Source organism: Rattus norvegicus, chromosome 9, assembly GCF_021556685.1.
Source record: "Rattus norvegicus strain SHRSP/BbbUtx chromosome 9, alternate assembly SHRSP_T2T, whole genome shotgun sequence".
Classification (NCBI taxonomy): Eukaryota; Metazoa; Chordata; class Mammalia; order Rodentia; family Muridae; genus Rattus; species Rattus norvegicus.
In genome coordinates, this window is record NC_141542.1 from 129,053,732 (window position 1) to 129,059,653 (window position 5,922).

A 5,922-nucleotide genomic window follows, 5' to 3' on the forward strand; every position below is an offset into this window, starting at 1 on the left:
AATGTCAACAATGTAGTAAAGCCTTTGCATGTAGCAGTAGTCTTACAAAATAGGAGAAAAATCAAACTGCAGAGAAATTCCATAAACACAGTCAATGTGGTAACGTTTCCTAGGATCTTCATACAGGCGTAAAACCTTTAGTGTATGATCAGTCTGTTAAAGCCTTTGTATATCTCAGTAGTCTTTGAAGTCCTGAAAGAACTCATACAGAGGGGAATCTATGACTATAAAATATTTGGTAAGATCTTTTAAATCACTGCACACACTATTAAAAGATTAAGAGAAATCTCTTTAATGACAGCATACATTCAGCTCTGGCTAATACTCAAATAAGAGCTGGCTGAGAGTAGATTTTATTTTCCACCTATGCTGTCACCCTTAAGTCTCTTTTAAGTTCAGGCCCCAGGTTACGTTTTGAACAATTTAAATATGGACTAGGGACCACAAGTGTAGCCACTTAGATAAACATTTACACAGCAAATACTTTATTTCTTAAGTACACCAGTGCCTTGAAAAGATTTCCTTGGTCAAAAGCAATACCGTGTGGAATACCATGCCACTAAATAAGCCATTCTAGAAGTCCATGGATAGTGGTTTTGGCAGAAGCATTATGTGCAGGAAAGGCAAATTCATAACCAGAATAAGTATCTACTCCAGTAGGAAGAAAACATTGTCCTTTCCATGAAGGAAGTGGTCCAATGTATTCAACCAGCCACCAGGTTCATGGCTGGTCACCTCGAGGAATGGTGTCATATCTGGGGCTCAGTGTTGGTCTCTGCTTTGGCAGATCTGGCATTCAGCAGCAGCTGCAGCCAGGTCAGCCTTGGTGAGTGGAAGTCCGTGTTGTTGAGTCCAAGCATAACCTCCATCTTGGCCACCATGTCCACTTGGTTCCTGTCCCCATTGACCAATGATAGGATTGGCGGGTAAAAGAGTCTGACTGTCCACAGAACATGTCATCTTATCTACTTGATTATTGAATTCCTCCTCAGCCGAAATCACCCTTTGGCGAGCATTTACATGGGACACAAATATCTTTGCCCATTTGGAGAGATCCATCCACATACTTTCCCAGATGTCTTTCTCACCAACTTTCCAAATTTGATCTTTCCAAGTCCCTGACCATCCAGCCAAATCATTGGCTACAGCCCATGTGTAAGTGAACAATCATGTACATTTGGCCATTTCTTTTTTGGCACAAACTGTAATACCAGGTGTACTGCCCAAAGTTCTGCCCACTGTGAAGATCTTCCTTCACCTGTATCTTTCAGGCTTGTCCCGGAAAGGGGTTGTAATGCTGCAGTTGTCCACTTCCAGATGGTGCCTGCATAACATGCAGAGGCGGCAGCAAACCAGGTCCTAGTCTTCTTCAGTCAGCCAATCATAGAGAACACCCCCATAAGGCTATAGGTGCATGCTTAGCAGCAGATGGTATTGTAACAAGAGTAGAAACCATAGGCTTTTGGGCAACTTCTTCGTGTAATTTGCTTGTGCCTTAAAGACCTGCTCAGGCCCAATCACATATACACCACTTCTATGTGATAACAGACCGCTGCCGTCCATGTCCTACTTTCTCACTTGGAGAGTCTGATAACACCCAGCTCATGATGGGCAGTTCAGGTAACATGGTAACTTGGTGTCCCATTTCCAAATGTTCAGTTCCTACTAGTGCCTAATAGCAGGCCCACCGCTGTTTTTCAAAGGGAAAACAGTTGTCCGCAGATGATGGTATAGCTTTGCTCCAAAATACCAAATGTATCGTCTGTGATCCATCTACAGAGGCCAGCCAGAGGTTCCAAAGGGCAACTCTATCTACCACAAAAACCTCGAGTACCATAGGGTTTGCTGGATCATATGGTCCAAGTAGTAGGGCAGCCTGCACAGCAGCCTGGACCTGTTGAAAAGCCTTCTGTTCCAGGCCCCACAAAAGGCCAGTGGCTTTCCTAGTCACTTGGTAAATGTGCCTGAGTAACACACCCAAGTGAGGAATGTGCTATGTCCAGAATCTAAATAGACCCACTAAATGTGCTTCTCCTCCTATTGATGCCAGACAATGTAATCCTCTGCTACACATGTGGCTGGAATCAAAGGTCCCTCCATTTGTATTCTTTGATTGGTGGTTTACTGCCTGAGAACCCTGAGGTCTGGTTTGTCAATATTGTTGTTCTTCCTATGGGGTTACAAACCCCTTCACCTCCTTCAGTCTTTTCTCTCACTCCTGCATTGGGGTCCCCATGCTCAGTCCAATGGTTAGCTGCCGTCATCCTCATATATCAGTTGGGCTTTAGCAGAGCCTCTCAGAGACACCCATATCAGGCTCTTGTCAGCAAGCACTTCTTGGCAACAACAATAGTGACTGGGTTTGATGTCTTCCTAGGGATGGATCCCCAGGTGGGGCAATCTCTGGATGACCTTTCCTTCAGTCCCTGCTCCACTCTTTTTCCCTGTATTTCCTCCTGTGAGTATTTTGTTCCCCTTTTTAAGAAGGACTGAAGCATCCACATTTCAGTCTTCCTTCTTGACCTTCATATGGTCTGTGACTGTGAATGCCAATTTCTAAGTATATCTATCGCAAGTATACATTCTGGAACTGGGCATATGACCACAGGATGTGTTCAGGCACCTACTGGACCTACTGTGAGTCAGGCATCAGTCAAAACTCCATTCAACCCCTGTCCTCCATAAGCCCCTACTTTAACTGGAGGGCCATAGCATTTCTTGGGATCTCCTGGTATCAGAACCAGTATCTGATAGACCCTGGAAAGCCTGATTATTTCCTTTCCCCAGTGTACAGTTACCCTTGTAAAGGGCTGTAGGTCTCTCTGGGGAAGAACTGGAAAGAGGCTAATAGCAAAATTTTTAGGTGTTTTATCAAGATCCTTCCTCTGGGGAACCTGGCCACCCCTTCATTCAAGGGATTCTGGGTCTGCAAACCTACTCAAGTCTGGAAGTTGATTTACTGGCCAAGATTGCCTTTTGCCAGGATCCAATGTAGCCTCTCTTTGATTTGTTTGAGAATTTGTCTGCTTATAGAGATAAAACAGATATGAGAACAGTAAACAGAAGCAGTAAGCTTCTTATCTATTTCCTTCCTGGAAACACCATGTCTGATTAGGCACTACCAAAGGTCCGAACGAGTCATGCCATTGTAAATTTCACCTCTCCTGTGCTGATCATTATAGGCTATGTCATTATAAACGTTGTTTTGTCTACTCTGACTAGTATAATAACTACGTTCGCCTTGTCTCTTGCCATTTAATGCTGCCACCTGGCCCGTGGCAGCATTGAATTCAATTCATCTAATTGAGCAACATCTCCAACCCTAAGGTCTGGCACACAGAAAAGGGCAAGAACAACACTTTTCAAATGTGTGGTGCCCCTCTCACCAGTTTGCGTCTTATAGGAGTCGTGAAGGGCATATCTTCTGGGCCTTCCCATTGTGGAGGATTAGGTTTTACACAACCTATCTACTCTAGCATTGCAATTTCCCTGAGCCTTGTGACTTCATCTGGGTTCAGGTAAACTGCAGCTACCTCTCACCTGGTAGGTCTGAGACAAGCCTGGGAGAAAAGCAGGAAACAGAGGACAAACACTGTGGAGCACAGTTGTTAGCTGGGACATCTTCCTCAGTGGAAAGGTGGAAAAACAAAACAAAAACCACGCATGCACACACCGCTATATTACTAAAGATTCTATTAATGAACAGAACTGATAGAATGAATCTCTGTATGCATGTTGAAAGCGGATTTACTAGAATGTCTCACTAACAGTGGCTGTCTACCAAAGGAAAGTTGAAGAATCCAGTGTGGTTCAGTCTATGTGGCTGGATGTCTGTCTATCTTCAGTATATACCAGAGTTTCAAAGAAGTAGGCTTTTTTTTTTTTTTTTGGTTCTTTTTTTTTTTCGGAGCTGGGGATGGAACCCAGGGCCTTGCGCTTCCTAGGCAAGCGCTCTACCACTGAGCTAAATCCCCAACCCAGAAGTAGGCTTTTTAATGCCAGAAAAAGAAAAGGAAAGAAGAGGGGTTGGGGATTTAGCTCAGTGGTAGAGCGCTTGCCTAGGAAGCATAAGGCCCTGGGTTCGGTCCCCAGGTCCAAAAAAAAAAAGAAAGAAAAAAAGAAAGAAAAGGAAAGAAGAAAGAAAGAAAGAAGAAAAGGCAAGAAAGAACTTGCTAGCCAGAGGTAAGGTAAGTAGACAAAGAGAATGAGCTAACATCTTTCTTTATATATGTAGGCTGTCACTAGAAGCTGTGGGCTAGAGTAAAGGTGGATCTTAACAACTCAAAAAAATCTAGATTAAAGAAGGGTTTTCACATTTCAAAAGCTATAATTAAGAGAAATCCCCACACTGTACCCAATCTCTTTCAGTTTTAGTAAATTCTACATGTAGTCAGTTTGAATACAAAGAATAGCCAATATGTAAGACAAGACAGAAGAACTGAGAAAGACATCCCCCCGCCCCATCCATTGCAAGCAAGTAGAGAACAGGAGTCGTTTCCAAAGGAATGATTTCCTTCAAGAAAATAAGCCGTGGGATTTTACTGAAGGAGTCTGGCTATGTTCACGTATAGGTTTCCCTGTCCCTGTACATGCCACGTTAGCCATCGTTGGACTAACGATGTGAAAATTCTAATAAATCTGCTTTCAACCTGCAGAGATTCATCCTATCAGGTCTGTTCATCTAGAGAACCTTTACTAAAACAGTTCTGTGTGTGAATGTGTGCTTATCTTCCCACTGAAGAGGATGTGCTGGCTAACACTAGTGTTCCTCAAGGTTTGTCTCCCAGGGTTCCAGTACCTACCAGTGAAAACTAGCTGCAGTTTACCTAAGCCCAGCACGAAGGATTCAACCCATGCCAAATTAGAGTGTTTTCAGATTTATTGGGGGCAATTCTCTAGTGGGCTCACTGATCCCAAGGATAAGAGTTCACTAGTCCCAAAGAGGTCAGAAAAGTCGATATGGGGAGTAAGGATAATGAAGGGTGGGGAGAAAGAGAGAAAGAGTGAGCAAGGCAAGGAAGGAGAGAAAAATGAAGTAATGGGGGGGGTGGTGAGAGGGAAAGTGGAGGGAAGAGAAGGAAGGATGGAAAGGGGAGGGGGAGGGAGAGAGAAGCGGAGAAACAGAAAGACAAAGAGTACAAAATTTCTGGATTATATAGGAAGAGCTTCTGGGGAAGGGAAAACTCTGCCCCTGTGCTGGAAAGTTCAAGGTACAAGGTGGGGTATGCCAGACTCGCCCTGTTACAGGTGGGGACTGAGGAGTGCTTGGAGAACCTGGAGGCCCAGACAGCTTCCCTTTGTTAAATACATGAAGGTCCACTGATTGTCGGGTCTGAATCCCAACAGCCACAAAGCAATACTCTTGTTTTCTCAATTCTCCCTTTAAGTGTTAATATCTTGGGCACCCTTCCACTTGTGGGACAGATTAATAACACCACTGCAAGTTGAGTACCAGGGATTATGCAAGCTGTATAACTTGATTCCAGGAAGCGGAAGGGAAAGAGACTACTGAATGTTGTGAGCTGAGTGCAGGTTGAAGTGAGGACCTGGTGAGCACAGGGTCAACGTCTGGGGAAGGGAGGAGCAAGCGGCTGGGCAGTCGTAGTTGGCGAGGTGGGTCCTTCCTAGGGCTGGGCGGGGAGACAGATGAGAACGCTATTGGAGAGAACGCTATTGGAGGACAGGCACAAGTGCTACTGAAATGCAAATTCCTGTAGATCTGGAAAAGGTCTGGCCCTGGGCTTGATGCTTGGGTCTGGAACTGTGAATCCTCACTGTATCTTCAGCTCACTCTAACCCTTAAGGAAGTGCTCAAGTCACTCAAGACGACTGGCCAATCAGAGTCTTACCTGGACCTGCCAATCAGAAGGGAAGGCGGGCTTTTCCGGGTGTCTAGGTGTAGGATTCGCTCAGTAGTTAAGC